The following is a 25,192-nucleotide window of genomic DNA, read 5'->3' as shown; positions in this document are numbered from 1 at the left end:
TGGTCATTTTCCCCCCAAAACAAGCAGTCAGTTTAGAAGCAGCTTTGAGAGAGGCTGAGATAGAACTTGCCAGGAACTGCAAAGCATCTATGGGACAAGAATCGGAAGGGTATTTGGAACCAGGGCTGTTTCTGATTTAAAAATCACCATGTGCAATGTGAGTGAATCCCATGCTTGAGCTGAGGTGTCTGCAATCAAGAGGTAATGAAAGAAAGCTGGATGGTTATTTAGCCAAATATTAGTGGAAATACCCTCAGAAATGCCATACCTTAAAGACTAGTAGGAACACACGGGAGAAACTAAAGTGAATTCCTCAGAGCTCTGGCATACCTCGGTTTGGCCCCATGAGAAGTGAATTAACTCTCAAGTTGCAGTAATGTATTGTGCAATTCGTGGGTGGAATTAAAAGTACAACAGTGTTTAAAACTTAAGTAATTACAAATATAATGTTAAATATCACAGTGCTTGCTTTGTTTTAATCCTTGTACAGTAACCTCTTTTGTTTAAAATGTGAAATCTTCTGGTGTATTTCTTTCATTTAATAACTGGGAGTTTGAATGTCTTTTAAACTGTTACCAGTCTCTTCAGAGATTGTAATACCAAATAGGTGGGCGGTTAAAATAGCAACATAGCAACAGGAGCCATTAAGCCTGCTCCACCTTTCTGTTAGATCTAATTCTCTACCTCAATGTCACTTCCCCATTCTATCTCCATATCCCCTGATGTCATTGATCACCAGAGATCTATCAATATCTTGTTTTGAACATGTTCAATGATTGAGCTTCAACAGTTCTCTGAGGCAGAAAATTCCAAAGATTCACCATCCTCTGAGACAAGAAATTCCTCCTCATCCCAGTATTAAATGACCTATTATCCTAAGATTGTGAGCTCTGGTTCTAGGCTCACTAGCCTGGGGAAACATCTTACCTACATCTATCCTGTCACACCCTGTAAGAATTTTGTATATTTCAATGGAATCACCTCTCATTCTTTGAAACTTTGGAGAATACAAGCTCAGTTTCCAGAGACCAAAACTGTACACAGTATTCCAGGGTCTCACCAATATTCCATCCAGTTGCAGCAACACACCTTCTGCACTCAAATCCCCTTGCGATGCAAGTCAACATACAACTTGCCTTCCTTATTGATTGTTGCACCTGCATGCTAGCTTTTAGTGAGCCATGAGCAAGGACAACCAAGTCCCTTTGGGCACCTGCAATCCCCAACTCCCATCATTTAAAAAATATTCCGTCTTTCTCTTTTTTCTACCAAAGTGGCTAACCTCACACTTATTCATATTATATTCCATCTTCTGTGTCCTTGCCCATTCACTTAGCCTGTTCAAGCCCCTTTGTAGTCTCTTTGCATCCTACTCTCAGCTCATATTCCCACCCAGTTTTCTGTCATTAGCAAATTCAGAAATATTACAATTGGTCCCCACATCCAAATTGTTCATAAAGATCGTGAATAGCTGTGGATCCAGCACTGATTCTTGCGGCATCCTACTAGTAACAGCTTACATCCTGAGAATGATTCCTTTATTCCCACACTTTGCTTTCTTTCCGGCAACCAATTCTCAGTAATATATTACCCTCAATCCCATGTAGGTTAATTTTGTTTATCAGCCTCCTGTGTGGGACCTTATCAGAAGCCCTCTGAAAAACTAAATACACCACATCCACTGGATCTCCTTTATCTGTGCTACAAATAATGTCCTCAAAGCACTCCAAGTTTGCCCAAACGAGATTTCCTCTTCATAAATCTGGGATAACTCTGTCCAATTTTATATTAGTTTCTAAGTCCCCTCCTGGGTAGGTGGCCCAAAATTGGTGGGGTCCAAAGTCATATTTACGAATTGGAATCTAATATTATCTTAGGCCCAATAGATGGAGGCCAACATGACAAAGATCAGGATGGAATCCTCCGGATAGCATTGCTACCTTTGGCGTCAAGAGGAAAAGAATCTTACGTCTGTCATTCACAAGGATAATTTGGACAGTCCTTATTCTGGACCACATTTCCTTTCCCCTGCCCTTGATCTACTGTGAGCCCCCCAGTATCTCCCTGTCTCCCACACCCCACTCCCTCCGCCCACTTAGTTGAGTGCAATGGCATGACTTTTTTTAGGGGCCAGCAGCAGATTAATGAGGGTCCAGCAGTTAAAATCAACACTGTAGCAGCAAGCTGTGAACTGACTGAAACCAGTGTGGCCCATTGGAAACTATCCCGTAGTGGTTAAAATCCCGGTGCTGCCTCCCACCCGCATGTCACAGGGAAAATCTGTAGAAGAATAAACTGATCCGCAATAATCCACATTGCACGGAGTCAGAACTTGGTGAGGGTCCCATCGATGGCACACTGCATTATTTTATTTTGGCACCTTTCAGTACTTTATTTCTAATCAAAAAAGCCAATTCAAATTAGGTCCAATCATGGTCCCCACACGAGGGACACATCAGATCCAAATTGACAAGGCAAGACTTTGCATCCCATCTTTGGCTCGATCAAACATCCTCTACCCTAGCTATGACTGTAATACTACATTGTGCACCCTCGCCTTTCCTTCTCCCCAATGTACTCTATGAATGGTATGCTTTGTTTGTAAAGCACGCAAGAAATTATACTTTTCACTGTATACCAATACACGTGACAATAATAAATCAAATCAAACCAGAAAGATCCAAGCTGACAGGATGAGGCATTGCACCCCCTTCTGGGCTTGATCTAACGCTTAGCCAAAAGGCCGAGATGGCTTTTAAAAATTGCATCAGTTAAAGCCTCAGCTTAACCTCATTGGCTGCCCTGATCCTTTACTCTACCCTAGCTTAGGCAACCCGCAAGCATGCCCCAAGTGCAATGGACTAGCCCCGTCCCTGCCTCATCATGTTTTCCCCCTGTCTGATATTCTGCCCCAACAATGTCGGCAGGTCAATAGCACAAGCAGCCGCTGCAGCTATTTCTGGGGCACTTCAACCTTCAGGAATTGCTGCCAATTTTGTCAAAACAAGCTTTCTAAAGAAATAAAATCATGACAGAAGCGTGAATGAATGGATGATAATAGAATGTGTTTCCATGTGATGTACGTGCGTTTTCTCAATTTCTAATTTGCATTTGCCTTCTGTTTCAGATCAGTTTTCTAGACAGCAGTGGGTGGATAGAGTTGTATGAAATATATTTTTAATCTGCTTATTTTTACCCTGATCGCACCACTGAGAGTATAATTTGAAGGAAGCTTACTTTTTCCTTAAAATAAAATAGGCCTTATTTTACTTCCATTTTGGATCTCATTCAAATCTTTATTAGTAACTAAAAGTGACAGGTATTCTCATCGATAATAGATACCCCAAGTGGCAACATTGATGATGCATTTGCCATGGAAACAGGTCCAGTTTTTATTTCATATTCTGTCCTTTTATCTTTTTGTCTGTAGATGATTGAAAATCTAATAGAGTAGAATCCCGTTGGATGCTGTAGTTAATGATGATGATGCTATAATGTGGCAGTATTTCACATTGGAATAAGTATTAAGGAAGGTACCAAAAGCCAAGCTCTTTCCTTGTTCTGCATTTGGAGCCAAAAGCACTTGGTGTAACAAATTTGAAGTGATTGTTGATGCTATAATTTTTAGGAGTCATTCTAAATGGATATTGAAATCGCAGATGGTGATATCATTTAGACCTGTTTGGTGCTCACGTTTATTATCATTGAAAACTCATTGATCATTTCAGTGCAATCAATTGTAAGTCAATTTTTCCCATCAGAGAACGGAACCATTCATTTGCTAAGCATTTGTCATTTATTTTTTGTAAATGCTATCTAAATTGATTACTCCAGCGAATTGAGGGTATAGCTAAGTCTCAGCTCCACTGCACACAATGCATCTTGTAGTTGCAACACATCTTCTCAATATCAATATGGTTAAGCTTCATTTAAATATGTTAACCATACCTATCATTCATAGAATCCTTACAGTACAGAAGGAGGCCATTCGACCCATCGAGCCTATACCAACCACAATCCCACTCAGGCCCTATTCGCGTTACCCTCATTTACTCTGCAAACCCCCTGACACTAGGGTCAATTTAGCATGGCCAATCAACTTAACCCGCACGTCTTTGGAGTGTGGGAGGAAACCAATGCACCCGGAGGAAACCCACACAGACATGGGGAGAACGTGCAAACTCCACACGGACAGTGACTCGAGGCTGGAATTAAACCCATGTCCCTGGCGCTGTGAGGCAGTAGTGCCAACCATTGTGCCACCGTGCCACCCTGTCATTGAAATATAAGCATACAGACATGTGGAAAGAACAGACAAGAAAACACCATAAAGCCTCTTCCATAACATCTTGGGGGCAGCAGAGTGGTTAGCACTGCTGCCTCACAGCATCAGGGACCCGGGTTCGATTCCCGGCTTCGGTTACTGTCTGTGCAGAGTCTGCACGTTTTCCCCGTAAATGCATGGGTTTCCTCCCACAGTCCAAAAGACGTGCTGGTTAGGTGCATTGGCCATGCTAAATTCTCCCTCAGTGTACCCGAACAGGTGCCAGAGTGTGGCAACTAGGGAATTTTCACAGTAGCTTCAGTGCAGTGTTAATGTAAGCTTACTTGTGACACTAATAAAATAACTTTGAACTTTAAAAACTTTATCTTGGTGCAATTTATTGTTACAACCCCATGGAGACCCTGAAACTTAAAAATATCGATCTAAATTTCCCTTTAACCATTGCAATGGAAATTGCACAACAGACACCAGGATTCTCCCGCCTCCCCGTGGCATTTGTTTCACCAGCGGGAGGTAACACGCCATTGGCCAGCGGCAGAATATTCCAGTCCCGCCACTATCAATGGGATTATCCATTGATTCCACCCTGCCTCGCTGGGAAAAACCAGTGGCGGTGCGCCATCAGCGGGACCAGAAGATCCCACCAACATGAGGAGCCGGAAGATTTCAAGTCTGACGACTTTTACTGCAACAAACTCCATGCTCCTTGATGTTGGACGTAGGCTTTTTAGCAGGATCCCTAATGCACCACGCATTTGGTTGTGTATACCAATATGTCGCCTGGCTCATCAGAATCATCATCTGAGTCCTCACACGTGTGACCTCAGCCTGTGAGAAGCTGGCACTTGTGCTATCCTTGCCCCTGCCCTGAGTGCAGTGCACTCAGGTCCAGTGTCTCACCACATGTCGATCCCAGCTGGCAGAGAGGCAGTCTCAGTATCTGTGCTAGTGGCTGAGTATGAAATCAGGTGACGGGACTATGTCTTTCTCATCATTTTCCTGTTGGTGTTCCTTCACTGCCTGGCCAGTTTGCATTTCTTGAATATCTGAAAGGAGACCGACACTTGTTTGGGGTTGTGGTGAAGGGAGGGGAACAAAGTTAGACAACATCTTCGACTTACAACATCTGCAACTTGCAAATCAGAAGAGATCACGAGATGAGGAGGGAATGGGGTATGTGAAGGAGAATTAGGTATGAGCATACTATCATGTTCAGTTGGCTCAGCCCTACTGTTGACCATGGCAACAACAATGGGTGTTCTGATAATGGCCAACACTTCCCTTGGGGTTAGAGTTCATATATGTGTCCCCCCCGTCCAGTTAGTTGTTGCTGTCTGTGATGTTGCGTGACCTTCTCCTGCAAGAGAGAGAAGTCTGTCATTGGGTGTCATGTAATATGACTGATGTTTGAGTGATGTGGCCATTATGGCTGAGTGGTTGGCAGTGTGTCCAAGCTCTCAGGTGTGAGTGTGAGACTTGCAGCAGTGCCAAATGTGTGAGGGTGAGGTGACGCATATGCACATCTGATTCCTGATTTATAGAGATTGCTCATGGTTGAGTGATCGGCATGTGGTAAATTGAACTGTCGCTGTAGCTGCAGTTCGTAGGGTAGGGCTTTTGAAGGTGGATTCATTGACCTTGACCACTCATGTAAGATCATTAAACCTCTTGTGGCATTGCACTCAGGGTGTGACTCCTGACATTAACCCCCATGGCTATCTGCTCCCATTGAATTTCCACCATGTGCCTGGAGGGTTTTCATGCAGATATACAGGGTGGGCTTTTCCAATCACGCTCGCCCCAAAACCAGAAGATCCCACCTGTGGTCAATGGATCTTTGCACGTCCTGTGTCCCGCCCACTACGATTCCCGTGACAGGCCGGATGGGAAAATTCCACCTAGGATGTCTCTCATCCTTTCTGCCACCTCCGCGTCTCCCGGGGCAACATCAAAAAACCTGAGTGCCTGCTCGCTCCCATATTATGCCATTCTTCAATCCCACCTAAATCAGATTTGCTCCTATAGGACTGCCACCACCCTGCTGCAGTCACACTGCACCTCCCCTTTATGTTTGAAGCACCCTGCTGATACATGCAACCAAAAAAAAACGCATTAAACATTGACTGCATGCTGAAACTATGTAAAGGAGCAGGTAGCAGGAGCATGAGATCCTGCCTGCGCTACATCCAGTGGGCAAGAGAGATTTACTCATTGCATTTCCAAAGCCCATTTCCAGCAGCTATCCATTTTAGCTCCCAAGGTATTTTATTCTTGAAGCAACATGCAATGTCTATGTAAGAAAGAGGATGACAGATTCGAAAGAAATCCAGTGAAAAAATAATCACTGAAAAACATTGACGTATAATTCATCAGCTTGAATTGTGAACAGGTTATTCAGGCCCAACTCGCTGGCAGTTTATTTTTCTCCGCAACTAAGTGGGATTTCTGACAAGAGTGTTTCTCCAGCGATTCCTGGGGTTCATCCAGCATGGTGACACAGTGGTTAGCACAGCTGCCTCGCAGTACCAGGGACCTGGGTTTGATTCCCAGCTTGGGTCACTGTCTGTGCGGCGTCTACACGTTCTCCCCACATCTGTGTGGGTTTCCTCTGAGTGCTCCGGTTTCCTCCCATAGTCTGAAAGACGTGCTGGTTAGGTGCATTGGCCGTGCTAAATTCTCCCTCAGCGTATCCGAACAAGCACCGGAGTGTGGAGACTAGGGGATTTTCACAGCAACTTCATTGCAGTGTTAATGCTTATTCAAGGATCAATGTTCTGTGGACGGAAGGAAAGATGCTGAATTTCAGAATCATGAATCACAGATCAAGTGGAGAGAGATATTTTTGCGAAAGAAACGAAGAGCGATTATAAGCAAGAATCACGTTTCCTCACTACCAGTTAGAGCAGAATTGAGTGTTGACTGAAGCATGACAGTGTGTTTGCTTCTGTACTAACCTGGCTATGAGATGCCATGAGGAGAGATGAGAGAATGCCTATAAAACAGCACTGTTCCAAAATAAAATACTACAAGTAATGGTACACAACAATGTGTCACTAAATAATGAGTAGAAAGTAGATGTAAGGGATTACCTCAAGAAGGTCTTCAAAATTATGAAGAGTAATGGGGAAAATATTTCCACGTGAGGGAAGTCCAAAACTAAAGTCCATGAACGTAAGATTTTCACTAATAAATCTGGTGAAGAATTTAGGAGAAACGTCTTTACCCAGAGAGTAGTTGGGAGTTGGGATCTTCCATTCCCCGCCCTGCTCCGTGGCCCACCATTGGCCGGTGGTGGGATCTTCCTGTCCCGCCGTGGGATCTTCCAGTCCCGCCGCTGTCAACGCGATTTCCCATTGTTCACACTCTCCGCCGCCAGGGAACCAGCGGCACGGGGCCGTCGGTGTGGCAGGACTGATAAATCCCGCCAGTGGTAACAGCCAGAAAATCCTGCCCAAGGCGTGGAACTTGTCATTACAAGGACCGGTTAAAGTGAATTGCAGAGATGCATTTAAGAGGATGCTAGATAAATATATGAGGAGGAAAGGAATAGCACTACATGCAGATAGGGTTAGGTGAAGCAGGCTTCTGTGGAGTATAAACACCAGTTGTGCCAAGTGGCCTTTTGCTGTGTTGCAAATTTTATGCCAAATAATTGCTAACAATTATGTAAAATAAATTTGTTTATATTGTGCATGCATTTACATTCTGCGTCTTTAGATATTATTTGCATTAATGAAGGTCATTAATGTTGAGCATTGAAAAACATTTTGAGAGCTTTAGAGACGGTGGGCAGGATTTAAAGGGCCCGTTAACCACGGGTGCAAATTCCGTCATGGCTAAATCCCGTGAGAGGCTGAAAACAGGATTTGCCCCGGTGGGAATTCCGGTCGCGATCTTCCTGGGCCCTCCATGATGATGTGATCACACCCAGGAAGGACACGAACCTGACTTGCATCAATTTGAATCCATTATGTTAGGGTCCCAAATCAGGACACCAAGGTATATTATGAAGTCAGACTAGACCCCAACAATGCGCGGATTTCTCCAGCTGTGCTGGTCTAAAAGCTGGAAATCCCTGCCCGTCAATGGGGTTTCACATTGTCCGCAAACCGCCCGCTAAAATTCCAGTGGCGGGCAGGATGGGAGAATTCCAGCCAATGTTTCTATTTTGGCATAAGTATGAGGAAAGGATACTTTGCTCCTTTGATAAAAGATCCCTAATTTGCCAGTGGAGTTACTGGACAGCAGTAACTCCACTGGCAAATTAGGGATCTTTTATCAAAACAAACCTTATTCATGACACAGTTCAAATATAGCTCTAACAAAATGAAGCAGCTTAACTCTTAACAGTTAAATAGTCTTTAAACATGAAACGAAACAACTCTAAATTCTAACATCACTATTTCTGTTCCAAATAAGCAACATTCCTCCGAGACTCAAATGCTCATTTTAAATATAGTTAGCAAACCCAGGCATACTTGTTGTAAATGTGTGTAGAAAGTCTTGGAGCTGTCAGACAGACTCTGCAGAGAGAGCAACTCACAAATATTTGTCTTTAAACAGCTCCAGTCAGCAGCTGAACTCGAAACCGAAACAGAATGTTTCTCTGCTACAAACCTAGCTTCTCCCATTAACCATATCAGCACATGACCCTGTATACCTAAACAAAACCTTCTATTCCTTTAATAAAAAAAGCCAGGAGAAATCTCCATTCATATCCAACAGTCCATTTGCCTTATCTTTGTAAATAGTACAAGGCTAAAATTAGTAATTTAAAGTTTATTTATTAGTGTCGCAAGTAGACTTGCGTTAACACTGCAATGAAGTTACTGTGAAAATCCCCTAGCCGCCACACTCCGATGCCTGTTTGGGTACACTGAGGGAGAATTTAGCACAGCCAATACACCTAACCCTCATGTCTTTCAGACTGTGGGAGGAAACCAGAGCAGCTGGAGGAATCCCACGCAGACACAGGGAGAATGTGCAGACAGTGACCCAAGCTGGGAATTGAACCCGGATCCCTGGCACTCTGAGGCAGCAGTGTTAACCACTGTGCCACCATGCCACCCATAATTATTCTGCTTTACCAGCATCTGAGCTGTATTCCTACCAGATATACTGACCGCCTGTAGAAAAAAAGCTGAATTTCAAATATTCCTTGCTGCTCCTCCTAGCTTGAATAAGAACTGTGGAGTTGTTTAAATGCACACCCAAGTCCTGGCATTGAGGAGCTCAGATGACCCGCAGAGCCGGTGAATCAGATGCCTTGCACCACAGGCACGATGTTTTTCACGTTGGGGGGTGGGGGGTGGAATTCTTCTAAGTGACTGAAAACTGAGGTCTGAATCATACTGCTGAGGCCAGCAGTAATCACACTGATTTTCATGCCATTTTTTTGGAAGATTCTGCCCACTGCGTAACCTAGTGGAGATTATAAACTCATTTTGATCAGATGCTTGTATTTATTTCAAAGACAAACCAATGACCAAATTCCCTCAAGGCCTCTTTTGCATTGTCACCATAACCACAGGAGACGTTCAGCAAGAACCATGTCTGCAGTATAAACGTGGTGAGGGCAGCGGGGGGGGGGGGGGGTTCCATTGAAACTTTAGCAATAAAGTGGGGGAGCTCCAAGGAAATTCATGTCCATGGACTTTTCACAGAGAATGAGAAGCAATCTGAGTCCTGTATGATAGGGGTTTCAATCTCTGAACTCCATGTAACAAAGCTTCAAAGCCTGACTAGCTTTGGTGCTTGAACAATTCACCAAAGATGGCTCATATATATTGATGTGTGGTTAGATGTGCTCTCTCATCATATCGATCCTTTGATAAAAGGTTTGTCTTGAACTGCCTTAATCCCCAACCATGAGGTAACTTGGGGCAACATGGTGGCACAGTGTTAGCACTGCTGTCTCACAGCGCCAGAGACACAGGTTCGAGTCCCGGCTTGGGTCACTGTATGGAATTTGCACATTCTCCCCATGTCTGCGTGGGTTTCCTCCGGGTGCTCCGGTTTACTCCCACACTCCAAAGATGTGCAGGTCAGGTGGATTGGCCGTGCTAAATTGTCCCTTAGTATCAGGGGGACTAGCTAGGATGAATGCATGGGGTTATGGGGATAGGGCCTGGGTGGGATTGTGGTTGGTGCAGACTCAATGGGCCAAATGGCCTCCTTCTGCACTGTAGGATTTGATAACTTCAATCGACACATTGACCCTTTGAAGGTGGGCTTTCATTTTCAGAGTCAGATCAAAGCAAACCCAAAGAATTTGATAGGTACATATCATTAAAAAATCAACACCACCGCCCCCCCCACCCCCATAAAACCCAGCCCACAGATTCAGGAGCTCAGCTCCGATATGTATGGGGTTAAGAAGTTCTGATCACACTGGAGGCAATGGGTTTGGGATTAAAATTGTTAGCAAGGTTACAGAGTTGGTTGCTTTGATCCTTCCAATGCTTAACTAGAGGAAACTGCCACTTGTCCAAAACTGAATATTGTACAAGTAGTCTAACAGAGCACTATACCCCAGGCTCACAAATTATTTCCATCACGTCTTGAGGTGTTCAACATTCTATTTGATATAATGTGTGGAAATAACTTCCTGTGCATAATCTATGATTCTGCTTCTACAGCTCCATATGGTTCCTCATGCAGGCTGATGGAGTTGTGCATTGCACAGATATTTTGCTTTATGATAACATTTTTAGCGCTATTCTGAAATTCTATTCTGAAATTTCAACCTTATATTATCAAATACTGATATTTGAATCTTTCAACATGTTGATCAATTCACCACACGTGTTGATTATATTTTTACAGACGGATATGTCATCCTGTTGAGGTTTACTATCTTAGTCAATTTGTGATGGGCTGTTGTATAAAAAAAGACTGTTTACAGTAAACCAAGAATGGTACCAGAAGCAATGTGAAATGAAATAGTGACCAGGTAATAAAACATCATCATTCCCTGCACTTTTATTTGACTGTGAAACTTAGAGTACAATATTCATGGTAGGAAGGTGGTTAGCACTGCTGCCTCACAGCACCAGGGACCCGGGTTCGATTCCAGCCTTGGGTGACTGTCTGTGTGGAGTTTGCACGTTCTCCCCATGTCTGCTCCGGTTTCCTCCTACAGACTAAAGATGTTCAGGTTAGGTAAATTGGCCATGCAAAATTGCCCCTCAGTGTCCCAAGATGTGTAGGTTAGGGGGTTTAGTGGGGTAAATATGTGGGGTTACAGGGATAGGTTTTAAAGTTTATTGGTTACTGTCACAAGTAGGCTTACATTAACACTGCAATGAAGTTACTGTGAAAATCCCCTGGTCGCCACACTCCGGCGCTTGTTTGGAAATACTGAAGGAGAATTTAGCACAGCCAGTGCACCTAACCAGCATGTCTTTCAGACTGTGGGAGGAAACTGGAGCACCTGTGGGAAACCCACGCAGACACAGGGAGAAAGTGCAGACTCTGCACAGACCGTGACTCAAGCTGGGAATCGAACCCGGGTCACTGGCGCTGTGAGGCAGCAGTAATGTGCCACTGCCGCCTCACCACTGTGCCACCGTGCCGCCCGATAGGGCCTGGGCGAGATATGCGTCAGAGAGTCAGCGCAGACTTGATAGGCTGAATGGCCTCCTTCTGCACTGTAGGGATTCTATGATTCTATGATAAATGGGGCTAAACCAGTCATCTTTCATCTTGTTTCCGCTGTTCTGTGGTTTAATCTATATGCTCTACATGATGCTGTCAAAGAACAAGGTACAGAATATATTCAGTCTTTAATGGTTTCTCTTTCATGTTGCAACGTAAAGAAATTAACACTGAGTTAGAGTCAGATCATACTATTTATTCACTCAATTTCATTAAAATTATGTATTCCAGCATGAAATTAGCATGACTTCCATACTTCTATCTAAATTATGATCATCTGCTGCGATGAATTTTTTTATAGCTATCAGATTTATTTTTAAATGCAATTAAGATGCTCAGACTTGATTTGTTTTGGCATAGGTAATAACTCAAAAATCAAGATCTGTTGATATGGCAGCTAACAATATTAGCACATTATTTTCATCATAATAAAAATGCTAATGGATGCATTGTGACCCGATTGAGGCACATAAAACACCACAGTCAGTCTTAAATAACGATTCCTGGCAACAATATACATTTCTTGTTCTTCCAGTATCACCTTCTGTCACTCTGCAGAGTATGCTACACATTTATCCCTGACTGTAAGAACTAAACTTGTTCCTCATTTTTCCTCATCCCTCCATACCATAAGTTCCCAAGTTTGCTCCTGATGCAACAGCAGTTGATGTGGGAAATTATGATGGTGCACATGTGTTCTAACACTTAGACAAAGCTCTAAATGGTTAAATTTGGAAATAAAGGGTAGCACGCTGGCACGGTGGTTAGCACTGCTGCCTCACGGTGCCAGGGACCTGGGTTCGATCCCCGGCTTGGGTCACTGTCTCTGTGGAGTCTGCACGTTCTCCCCGTGTCTGCGTGGGTTTCCTCCGGGTGCTCCAGTTTCCACCCACAGTATGAAAGACGTGCTGGTTAGGTGTATTGGCCGTGCTAAATTCTCCCTCAGTGTACCCAAACAGGCACCGGAGTGTGATGACCAGGAGATTTTCACAGCAACTTCATTGCAGTGTTAATGTAAGCCTACTTGTGACACTAATAAATAAAATTAAAAACTTTAACTTAAAGACAGAAATGAGGGACGTTCACAGAATGTCCATCCGCTATTTGAAGATGTAAAGATAGGTTCCTGTCTGAGTGTAAATGCTCATTTGAATGGAACTGATGTTATCACGCTTTCTTGATTTGATTTAATGTGATTTGATTTATTATTGTCACGTGTATTAGCTGACAATGAGAAGTATTGTTTCTTGCGCGAAACAGACGAAGCATACCGTACATAGAGAAGGAAAGGAGAGAGTGCAGAATGTAGAGTTACGTCATAGCTAGGATGTAGAGAAAGATTAACTTAATACAAGGTGGGTCGATTCAAAAGTCTGATGGTATCAGGGAAGAAGCTGTTCTTGAATCAGTTGGTATGTGTCTTTTGTATCTTTTCCCCAACAGAAGAAGGTGGAACAGAGTATGTCTGGGGTGCATGGGGTCCTTAATTATGCTGGCTGCTTTTCCAAGACAGCGGGAAGTGTAGACAGTGTCAATGGATGGGAGGCTGGTTTGCGTGATGGACTGGGCTTCATTCACGACCCTTTGTCATTTTTTGAGGTCTTGAACACATCTGTCAACATGCAATTTTCCAAATAACCTAAAAAAAACAAGTAAATAATGAAAAAGAATGATTAACTTCAACATCAGTGGTGGGGGTGTTCTACTTTTGCTGCCTTTTACATATTCATGACCTAATCACTGTGCTACTGACATTGTCTGGGAATCTTGCCGGGCACAGTTATTCATCCTAGCAATATGAGTGAGCAGCTGAACTAACACCCACAACCAGATTGTTGATGCTCCCTGGGTTAATAATTGCATCTACTGCTGTTAATTCTACTCCTTCATCTGTCAGTCTCAGTAACTCTTCCCAGGCAAGATCTAATGATGTCACCAGTGCCAACAGTTCAATCCAAAACAAAATCAAAGGAGGCAGACATAAAAATAGGATAGAGTGTTCCATTTAATCATAGCTCTTTCCAAGTTTATTTTAAATGTGTGCAGATGATGAGATTTTTTGTTTTAGGAACGCTTTGTTAGCCTTCGGAAGACCTTAGGAGCATTCCTTTTTCCGTGGGTAAGGAACAGACCCTTGAAGTAGGATTACATTTCCGAAAGATTGGCCATGGGACTGGTGATAGAGAAGTAAATGTGAATGAATATATAGTCATGAAAGTATTGTCAAAGTTTGTTTAACTCTAAAACAGACGCTTTTATGTGTGGAGAATCAAGTTTAAATAGCAGATACAGACAAAAGCTTGAATCTTTATTTCTAAAAGGATCCACATTCTCTGTGCCATCAAAGTCTAGCTGACAATTGGATTTCTCAGCCCGCTTGAGTATTAAACTTCAACCTCAAAAGAAATTAAAAGGTGAAACTCAATTTGAAAATTGCATTTAAAATATAATTTCAGCTGGGGATGAGCGGAATGTTCTATTCAACCTAAAGCTGTGGGTTTGGGTTCAGGTACATTGTATAATACTGAATATTTTCATGGTAAGAAGTTCATGCTCAGATTAATGTACAGAAATACGCTAAGATTGAGTTTATGTTATAGATCTCAGCAAAATAGGATTACTGTCTCTTTGTGATGATACAGCGCCTTTAAGAAATGTATTTGTGTCATGTTTCCTGTGCAGGATTCTTTTTAGCAGTCAGTTCTATTTACTGGTGCCAATTTGTCTATAACCAGCCTCCTACCTGCAGAAGCATAATTGATGCTAATTGCTGGAATGCTTTAATCTGGGCTAATGTGATGTTGTTATTTTAGTGTTTTCCCCTGGAGTCTTTCAGAGTGGGGTTTGATTAGGTTGATTGACAGGAAAAATCATGTGACTGGGCGGGGCCTAGGCTCACAGAGAGACACAAGTTCAGCTGCTGCTTGGGATTTTTAGAGAGAAATAGCTTCCGGTCTCTCTCTTTCTATCTCTGGATTTGGAGACTGGGATCTGCCAGAAAATAAGTCTCTTTCTCTGCAGATCTGCTATTTGAAGATAGATTTTTCTCTGGAGGCTTTTGATTTGATTTGACTTATTATTGTCATATGTATTAGTATACAGTGAAAAGTATTGCTTCTTGCGTGCTGTACAGATAGGGATACCGTACATAGAGAAGGAAAGGAGAGAATGTAGTGTTACAATCGCAGCTATGGTGTTGAGAAAGATCAACTTAATACGAGGTAGGTCCATTCAAAAGTCTGATGGCAGCAGGGAAGAAGCTGTTTTTGAGTCGGTTGGTACGTGACCTCAGACTTTTGTATCTTTTTCTCAATAGAAGTAGGTGGAAGAGAGTATGTCCACTGTGCCAGGGAGATGGTATCTGCTGTGAACCTGTTGCGGCAATAGGTGAACTATAGTGGACCCAAGCAGTCTGGGAGGCAGGAATTTATTTGTGCCATGACTAACCTTTCGAAGTACTTCGTAATGATGGATGTCAGAGCCACCGGACGATAGTCATTAAACCTCGCTGCCTGGTTTTTCTTTGGTACCGGGATGATGGTCGTCTTCTTGAAGGAGGTAGGGACCTTAGATTGGTGTAAAGAGAGGTTGAAGATGTCTGCGAATACCCCCGCCAGCTGGTCCACGCAGGACCTGAAAGCTGCTGTATGAGTGTCAGAAGACAAGTATCTTTCTGTATCCCTGTCCAGAGGGGACGAAAGGTTGGAAACATTGCACCCACGTGAGCATATCTGTTTTTGTGCTAACTGATTCTGAAGAAGGATCTATGTCTGTGGGGACATTGCTTAAATTAGAACTATAGAGATAGCTAGCTGTTAAAAATTAGACCTTGTCATGTTTAAGTATTTCAATTACTATTTCAATGAGTGAAAGTTATGCAAATTCCTTTTATTATATTTTAACTGTGTTGTTGAATAAAGTTTGTTTTAATAAAAACTTCTAGTGGATCAATAGAATCACACCTGGAATGAAACACCTTATTCTCGCACTAATGTCAAAATCAAAAATGTTGGGGTCTAGATTAGCTTCATAATACACCTTGGAGTTTCTGATCTGGGTCCTAACACTATGGGCGGGATTTTCCAGCTGCACTCATCCCAAACCCAGAAAATCCCACCCATCTTCGGACCTTTGCATGTTACGCCCCCACCCACTACCATGCCCGTGACAGGTGGGATGGGAAAATTCCTCCCTTTATGTCTAAGTGCAGTGGCAGGCAGTTCTTGTGGCACCATTCCTGCAGCCTGGGCTCCTGTTTGGATACACTGAGGGAGAATTTAACATGGCCAATCCACCTAAACAGCACGCCTATTGGATTGTGGGAGGAAACCGGGGCACCTGGAGGAAACCCACGCAGACACGGGGAGAGCATACAAACTTCACACAGACAGCGACCCAAGCCGGCAATTGAACCTGGGTCTCTGGTGCTGTGAGGCAGCAGTGCTAACCACTGCGCCACTGTGCTGTGTTGTCAGGGAGATGTACATCATCTTCAATCTATTGCTTCTGCTGTTCCTCATCCCTTATTATCCAGAGGAAGGGTATACCCATTCAAGCTGCTTGGCCCTTGTAATTTCTTCTTCAGTTTTGGCACAATGGCCAGTTCTGAACCCTGGAGGACATCGCTTCAGTTGTTTACGGTTCTCAAAACATTTCCCACAAAATATTGAAGCAAAAACTGCGATCAAATTCCAGCAGCTTCAATTCCAGCAAATAGGGTCACTCTGCTCTTCACGTTTCAGGCAAAAGTTATGTCCATTTAGAACTGGAATTAATGCAGATAAGTTGTATTCTGTGGCTTTCTTGCATGGAGGGTGGAGCTATGTTAATGAGGGAAGAGGTTTTGGCAAATGTAACTCGGGACTAGCCGAAATGCTTGAAGAAATGTATTTGTGATGGGGTTCTGTGAAAATGTAAAGTGCAAATTCCCTCCTACAAATGGTGCTCTTACGCTGTTGTGCCAAAACTGAAGAAGAAATTCCAAGCCAATGATCCATTAGCCCTCCGTGTCTCCAGGAAGCTGTTAGTAATCAATCTCACAAGAGATTGCATCAATGTGCTATCCATCCAGAAACCATGAATAGGACTAACGGATTCAGCCATTGGAAACGGAAATTGATCGCATGTCAGTTTTGAAGATTGCATGAATCACTGTTCTTTTCCATCGAGAGAGATTTAAGCAGCACTTTTCCTGGTTGAAATAACTTCTAAGTGGATGCACCGCTCTGATTTTAACTTGGGACGGGAATGAGGCAGGCTCAGGCCAAGTGTGAGTCCCAACTAATTTTGACTCACAAACACCAACATTTACCCACTCAAAACCAGCAGCAGATAGCAACTGGTTGGCTGGCAGGATTGGTTTGGTGTGTAGTAAAAAACTGATTTGATTTGATTTATTATTGTCACATGTATTAACATACAGTGAAAAGTGTTGTTTCTTTGCACTATGCAGACAAAACATACCGTTCATAGAGAAGGAAACAAGAGAGCGCAGAATGTAGTGTTACAGTCATACTTAGGGTGTAGAGAAAGATCAACTTAATGCAAGGTAGGTCCATTCAAAAGTCTGACAGCAACAGGGAAGAAGCTGTTCTTGAGTCGGTTGGTACGTGACCTCAGACTTTTGTATCTTCTTCCAATGGAAGAAGGTGGAAGAGAGAATGTCCGGGGTGCGTGGGGTCCTTAATTATGCTTTGCCGAGGCAGCGGGAAATGTAGACAGAATCAATGGACGGGAGGTTGGTTTGCATGATGGATTGGGCTACATTCACGACTTTTGTAGTTCCTTGCGGTCTTGGGCAGTTTGGTTCCTCCCCTCGGCACCTAGTATAAAGGTGGCTGTCTCCTCCCCCTTGTTCAGTCCAGGTTGGTTATTTGTTGGGATCTGCTCCTGATTCTGTTGTGAATAAAAGGCTACACTTGTATTGGCACACCGGTAGTCTTTCGCATTATTGATAGCGCATCAATTTTATTCACAACAGTTACCAGCATGGGGCAGTTTCTAAAACCCGACAAGCTAGCATTAGACCCTCAAGAGGTTGGAGCCTCTGATAAATTTGATCATTGGTTGGACTGCTTCGAAGCATTCGTCGACACCGCTGCGGCCATCAACACCGACGCCGCTAAACTCAACGTGCTCCGCGCCCGGGTAAGCGAAGCTGTCTATGGAATCTTCCGGGACGCTGCTACATACGCGGATGCTATCGAACTCCTAAAAGGACAGTTCCGAAAGAGCCCTAACATGGTTTATGCGGGTAGTTAGGACATCTCCTAACTACCCGCAAGCAGCAGCCAGGAGAATTGTGCGCCCATTTTCTGCGCGCCCTGCGGGTCCGAGCTCGAGCTTGTGACTGTAAGGCTGTTACAGCAGCTCAGAACACGGAGGACCTGATCCGCGACGCCTACGTTGCGGGCATTGAGTCTACATACATCCGGCAGCGCCTGCTGGAACAAGATGACCTAGATCTCTGAAGAACAGCCACGATGGCTGAAACGTTAGAAGCGGCCTCTCACAATCTCGGGTCTTAACTTGCATCCCGTTCTATTAGCATTACGGTCTAGGGGCCTCCCAGTCAGTCGTTGGCAAGACGTCCTTCCGGACGCATTACATTCCATTAGGTCACTCTTGTGCACAGCGACCAATACGACCCCTCACGAGTGGATGTTTTCATTTCCCAGGAAGTCCTCCTCGGGTACTTCGCTCCCGGATTGGCTGATGTCCCCAGGGCCCGTCCTGCTTCGGAAGCATGTCCGGACCCATAAGGCAGATCCCTTGGTTGAGGAGGTCCAATTGCTCCACGCTAATCCTCAATATGTTTACGTAGCGTACCCTGATGGGCGGGAGGACACGGTTTCTGTCCGTGACTTGGCACCCCCGGGTGCCCCTGAGATCACCACGTCCTTCCGCCCCACGGTCCCTGGTGTTGTCCACTCGGAGACTGCTGCGCCTCTTCCTCCCTCAGTCCCTGTCCCCAATGTAGTGCGCCCAGAGCCTGTTGCGGCCCCCCACCCCCCAGCTCCGGTTCCCACTGTTTCCCATACACCACCAGGGCCACTGCTCACTCCTCTCGCCCCTGTGTTCAGCTCGCTTGAGTCGCCGGAGCCGTCGCCACGCAGTACCCGATGACTGGACGGGACGACGGATCAGTCCGCTTCACACCACCCAGCGCCTTCTCTCAACGCTCACTGTACGGAGCCTGGGCCGACATCGCTCCCTGCTCGGACGACTCTGCGACCTGCACTACGACGATCACGACGGCGGATCAAGCCACCGGTTCGTCTGGACTTGTAACATTGTTTCCGCTTCACCCCCGTGTTGTTTTTTTAAAGGAAGGGGTGAATGTGGTGGACCTCAGTTGTGCCTTTGTCCTATATGGACCACCGTTGTGTGTGCTTGTCATACCGGGACACATCCCCTTCCAGTTTGGTTCCTCCCCTCGGCACCTAGTATAAAGGTGGCTGTCTCCTCCCCCTTGTTCAGTCCAGGTTGGTTATTTGTTGGGATCTGCTCCTGGTTCTGTTGTGAGTAAAAGCCTACACTTGTATTGGCACACTGGTAGTCTTTCGCCTTATTGATAGCGCATCAGAAGGCATCTCGGTTATTTGCCTCAATAATTCCTTGTGGTAGCAAGTTCCACCTTTTATTCATCCTCTGGGTAAAGAACTTTCTCTTAAATTCATTCCTGGATTAATTACTTATCTGTGAGTCATTTAAATAATCTATTAACATCTATCCTGTCAAGCATGTGCTGCATATCCATGATGGTGGACAAGGTTAGCGCTGGCTACTATGCCTAGAACACCTTCCCTGTTCAGCTCACATCCTAGTTATACAGTTCCCACCACTAACTCCATTCGCCTTTACACAAACAACCATCTATATTGGCTCATTGCAACTAACTGTTTGTAATTGTTACTTAAGACAATTCCAAAGGCACTGCTTATAAAACACTAGGTACACAATATATTTTAGGTAGTCTTGTAGATCACAAAAAGTTGGGTGGGAGGGTGAGCTGTGAGGAGGATGGAAAGACGTTTCAGTGCGATTTGGACAAGCTAAGCGAGTGGGCAAATGCATGCATCAGAGCAGAGGGATCTGGGTGTTCTTGTGCATGAATCACAGAAAGTGGGTACGCAACTGCAGCATATAATAAGAAAAGCAAATAAAGTCTTGGCATTTATTGCAAAAGAACTAGATTTTAAAAGTTAAGAAGTGTTGTTACAATTGAATAAGGCACTGATGAGATCACACTTGGAGTATTGTGTCGAGTTTTAGTCTCCTTACTTGAGGAAGGATGTGATGGCACTGGAGGCAGTTCATAGAGTCATAGGGGTTTACAGCATGGAAACAGGCCCTTCGGCTCAACTTGTCCATGCTGCCCTTTTTTAAAAAATCTCTAAGCTAGTCCCAATTGACCGCATTTGGCCCCTATCCCTCTATACCCATCTTACCCATGTAACTGTCTAAATGCTTTTTAAAAGACAAGTTTGTACCCACCTCTACTACTATCTCTGGCAGCTTGTTCCAGACTCTCACCACCATCTGTGTGAAAAAATTGCCCCTCTGGACACTTTTGTATCTCTCCCCTCTCACCTTAAACCTATACCCTCTAGTTTTAGACTCCCCTACCTTTGGGAAAAGGTATTGACTATCTAGCTGAACTATGCCCCTCATTATTTTGTAGACCTCTTTAAGATCACCCCTCAGCCTTCTATGCTCCAGCGAAAAAAGTCCCAGTCTATCCAGCCTCTCCTTATAACTCAAACCATCAAGTCCTGGTAGCATCCTAGTAAATCTTTTCTGCACTCTTTCTAGTTTAATAATATTCTTTCTATAATAGGGTGACCAGAACTGTACACAGTATTCCAAGTGTGGCCTCACCAACCTCTTGTACAACTTCAACAAGACGTCCCAACTCCAAGCTCAAAGAAGGTTCGCAGGGATGAAAAGACTGTCATACGAGGAGTCAGTGGATAGCTTGTACTCGCAGGAGTTCAGGAGAATGAGGGTGGATCTGATTGAGGTACTTCAAATGCTAAAGGGGATTGACAAGATGGACATTGAACTGATGTTCCCCATTGTGAGACAATCTAGAACAAGAGGTCATGGATATAGAGTGAGAGGCGGTAGGTTCAAAACTGAGATGAGGATGAACTACTTCTCTCAGAGGATCTGTGGAACTCACTGCCCCAGGAGTGCAGTGGAGGCAGGATCAATCAGCTGATTCAAGAAAGAGACAGATATGTTTCTGATGAAAAGCGGGATAAAGGGATATGGGGAGCAGGCAGGAAAGTGGAGTAGAACCAGGATAAGGTCAGCCACGAGCACGTTAAATGACAGAGCGGGCTCGAAGGGCTGAATTGCTTACTCCCGCTCCTCATTCCTAGGTCCCTACATTCTCGGATGCAGTATAATATGGATAAATGTGAGGTCATCCACTTTGGTAGCAAAAACAGGAAAGCAGATTATTATCCAAATGACTATGGATTGAGGGAGGGCAATGTGCAATGAGATCTGGGTGTCCTCATACACCGGTTGCTGAAGGTAAGCAATCAGGTACAGGAGGCGGTAAAAAAGAGAAATGGTATGCTGGGCTTCATAGCAGGAGGATTCAAGTACAGGAACAGGGAAGTCTTGCTGCAGTTGTACAGAGCCTTGGTGAGGCCACACCTGGAATATTGTGTGCAGTTGTTGTCTCCATCCAGAGGGGCAATTTTTTTACACAGAGGGTGATGAGTGTCTGGAACGAGCTGCCAGAGGTAGTAGTAGAGGCGGGTACAATTTTGGCTTTTCTAAAGCATTTAGACAGTTGCATGGGTACGGTGGGTATAGAGGGATATGGGCCAAATGCGGGCAATTGGGATTAGTTTCGGGGTTTAAAAAAAGGGACATCATGGACAAGTTGGGCTGAAGGGCCTGTTTCCATGCTGTAAACCTCTAAGAGTCGTAGAGTCAATCTGAGGAAGGGTGTTCTTGCTCTAGAGGGAGTGCAGAGAAGGTTTAGCAGGCTGATTCCTGAGATGGCAGGACTGATGTATGAGGAGAGATTGAATCAATTAAGATTATATTCACTGGAGTTCAGAAGAATGAGGGGAGATCACATTGAAACCTATAAAATTCTAACAGGACAAGACAGAGTAGATGGAGGAAGGATATTCCTGACTGGGGAATTCCAGAACCAGGGGGTCATCGTTTGAGGATAGGACTGAGATGAGGAGAAATTTCTTCACCCAGTGAGTGGTAAGGCTGTGGAATTCACTACCACAGAAAGTAATTGAAGGAGTTAGATATAGCTTTTGGGGCTAAAGGGATCAATGGATATGGGTGGGGTGGGGTTGGGGGGGGCAGGTGGAGAGGTGAGATCAGTCTGTTGAGTTAGATGATCAGCCATGATCATACTGAATGGTTGAGGAGGCTCTAAGGGCCGAATGGCCTACTCCTGCACCTATTTTCTATGTGTTTGTGTGTTTTATTGTAGACAAATGTATGCCTCATAACTTGGAAGCATTGGACAGAATTTAGTGTACGCGTCCACCAGCTGCAAAGTGAGTGGGAAGCCCGTATCAAATATTTTTCAGAGGTCCAACACTATCTCAAAGCAATCCAGAACTTAACAGGGCAGCAATTAAACTCCGAGCAGGGAACAAGTCCCACCCACAAGAGCTGCCGGGCAATCAGAGACCAGCAGCTCCCCAGTACTGGTACAGGAGCTGTGGCCACTCCCAGTACTACACTGCGATCTTCACCAGGGATCAATGCTGGATTGGGACTGGAAGGGGCTATCAGGGATGGGGTGTCAGCAGGGTTTTGACAGCAAAGACAGGGAAATGCCTTTCACTGGAGGACCTCTTTTCAATGTAGGGAGGGTTTGCTGGGCAGTCTTCCCTGACAGTGAGTTTTCCATCTACCAATGGTAGAACACCAGTGGCGGCAAGGTGAGGTGCTTAAGTAACTGCTTAAGGGCCTCATTCGGCCTCCGGCCAGTGTGGTGCAGACTCAATGCATTGAATGGTCTCCTTCTGCACTGTAGGGATCCGATGCATTCTATGACGACTGCCCCCATCCTTTTTTTTATTCATTCATGGGATATGGGCACTGCAGGCTGGCAAGCATTTATTGCCCATCCCTAGTTGCCCTTGAACTAAGTGGTTTGCCAGGCCATTTAAGAGGGTAGTTAAGAGTCAACCACACTGCTGTGGCTCTGGAGTCACATGTGAGGCTAGACCAGGCAAGGATGGCAGATTTCCTTCCCTAAAGGACATTAGTGAAGCAGATGTGTTTTTCTGACAATCGACAATGGTTTCATGGTCATCGGCAGATTCATATTTCCAGATTTTTTTATTGAATTCAAATTCCGCCATCTGCCATGGCAGGTTTCGAACCCGGGTCCCCAGAACATTAGCTGAGTTTCTGGATGAATGGTCTAGTGATAATACCACTAGGCCATCACCCACTTGGTCTTAATCAGGGGCTGGGAAGAGGGGTAGTTCGGAAGGCGGTGGCAGGATCTCTATCCTGCACCCTCCCACCTGAACACACTACCTCCAGTATCGACTCTGGAAGGGGCATTAAATTCCACCCACTGTTATATTTAGAGATCTAAATATAGTCAATGTGAAAGTTTTTTCTATTTATGAGTAGCAGAAGTCCTGGGAGCGCAGCTGTCCAAATAGAATTAGCACTCTCAACCCTTTGATTCTTATTTTCTAAAAGACAAATTCACTTAAAGTGATGTGAAAGTGGATCAGACTGAATAATATGTTTTCCCCCTTATTGGATTCAAGTGGTTACTGCAACTGCCAACGCAATAAGATCAATGGAAAATTTAAACATTATAAATGTAAGCACGAGCAGTTTCTTCAAAATAATATTCCCTAGCCTAAACAAATGACTATTTAATTAATAAAAACAGTTTAACCATTGAGACAGTGGTTTGCAGCATTGAGGAAGATTTCGGGATGGGTGTTGGATAATAATGTGGCTGGACAAACATCTGAAATCTGAGCCAGCAGACTGATATAAAAATGCATCCTGTCATGAAACCTTACTCAATTACTCAGACACAAGAAGCCGAGCTGCAATTTTAGCCTCTGCTTCTTATAATGGATAAATCAACACTGCACCGGCTATAAGCGGTAGAATGCCAGATTTCTACAAACCATAGAGAAATATAGTAAATCGTCAGCGACATCAAATACAAGAGTTAGAATGTCTGTAGTCACTTCGTTGACATCCCTATGAAATCATCCAATGTTTGTTTAACAGTGATGTGGAGATGCTGGTGTTGGACTGGGGTAAGAAGTCTCACAACACTAGGTTAAAATCCAACCGGTTTATTTGGTATCACGAGCTTTCGGCGGCAGCCCTTCACCAGGTGTGTGAAGGGGCAGCACTCCGAAAGCTCATGCTACCAAATAAACCTGTTGCACTTTAACCTTGTTTAACAGTGGCAGCGTTTTTGTTGAGTTCTGTGTAACCGCAATATTTACTTCAGAGTAATCAGAACTTGTCGCCTTCTCGGCTTTTTGACGAAGATCAAGCATCAGATCCAGCCCAAGGTGGGGTGCAATGCCTCATCTTATCAGCTTAGATCTTGTTTGTCTTCCTTGTGGGGACCTTGAATTGGATTCAATTCATCTTTGAATTTGGTTTTTGGAGAAAGCAAGGAATGGATTAGGGCGGCACGGTAGCACAGTGGTTAGCACTGCTGCTTCACAGCTCCAGGGTCCCGGGTTCGATTCCCGGCTCAGGTCACTGTCTGTGTGGAGTTTGCACATTCTCCTCGTGTCTGCGTGGGTTTCCTCCGGGTGTTCCGGTTTCCTCCCACAGTCCAAAGATGTGCGGGTTAGGTTGATTGGCCAGGTTAAAAAATTGTCTCTTAGAGTCCTGGGATGTGTAGGTTAGAGGGATTAGCGGGTAAATATGTGGGGGTAGGGCCTGGGTGGGATTGTGGTCGGTGCAGACTCGATGGGCCGAATGGCCTCCTTCTGCACTGTAGGGTTTCTATGATTTCTTCTATGATTTGCCCGGTCCATTCTGAGCATTGGCTTTGTAACTTTAAGGATGGAGTAAAAAATTTTTAAAACAGGCTAAACAACACCCACTTTACTTATACAATGGATGAAGTTCTCCCATTGCCCCGCCAGCGGGTTCAATGGCAAGCGAGGCAGGAACGAGGAGGTAAAATTCGGCAGAAGTCCAAAGATCCGTTTTAGGTCAGTGTGAATTTCCGCTGGTGCCCTTCCCGGTGGA

General features: G+C 44.5%; 1 protein-coding gene across 2 annotated transcripts in view; it reads left to right on the top strand.

Moving 5' to 3' along the window:
- kcnd2 (potassium voltage-gated channel, Shal-related subfamily, member 2) overlaps nt 1-25,192 on the top strand; it is a 479,767-nt gene that overhangs the window by 400,703 nt on the left and 53,872 nt on the right. The gene's annotated exons all lie outside the window — the stretch shown is intronic.

This window comes from Mustelus asterias, chromosome 9, assembly GCF_964213995.1.
Source record: "Mustelus asterias chromosome 9, sMusAst1.hap1.1, whole genome shotgun sequence".
Lineage (NCBI taxonomy): Eukaryota > Metazoa > Chordata > Chondrichthyes > Carcharhiniformes > Triakidae > Mustelus > Mustelus asterias.
This window is presented reverse-complemented; position numbering and strand designations above follow the sequence as displayed.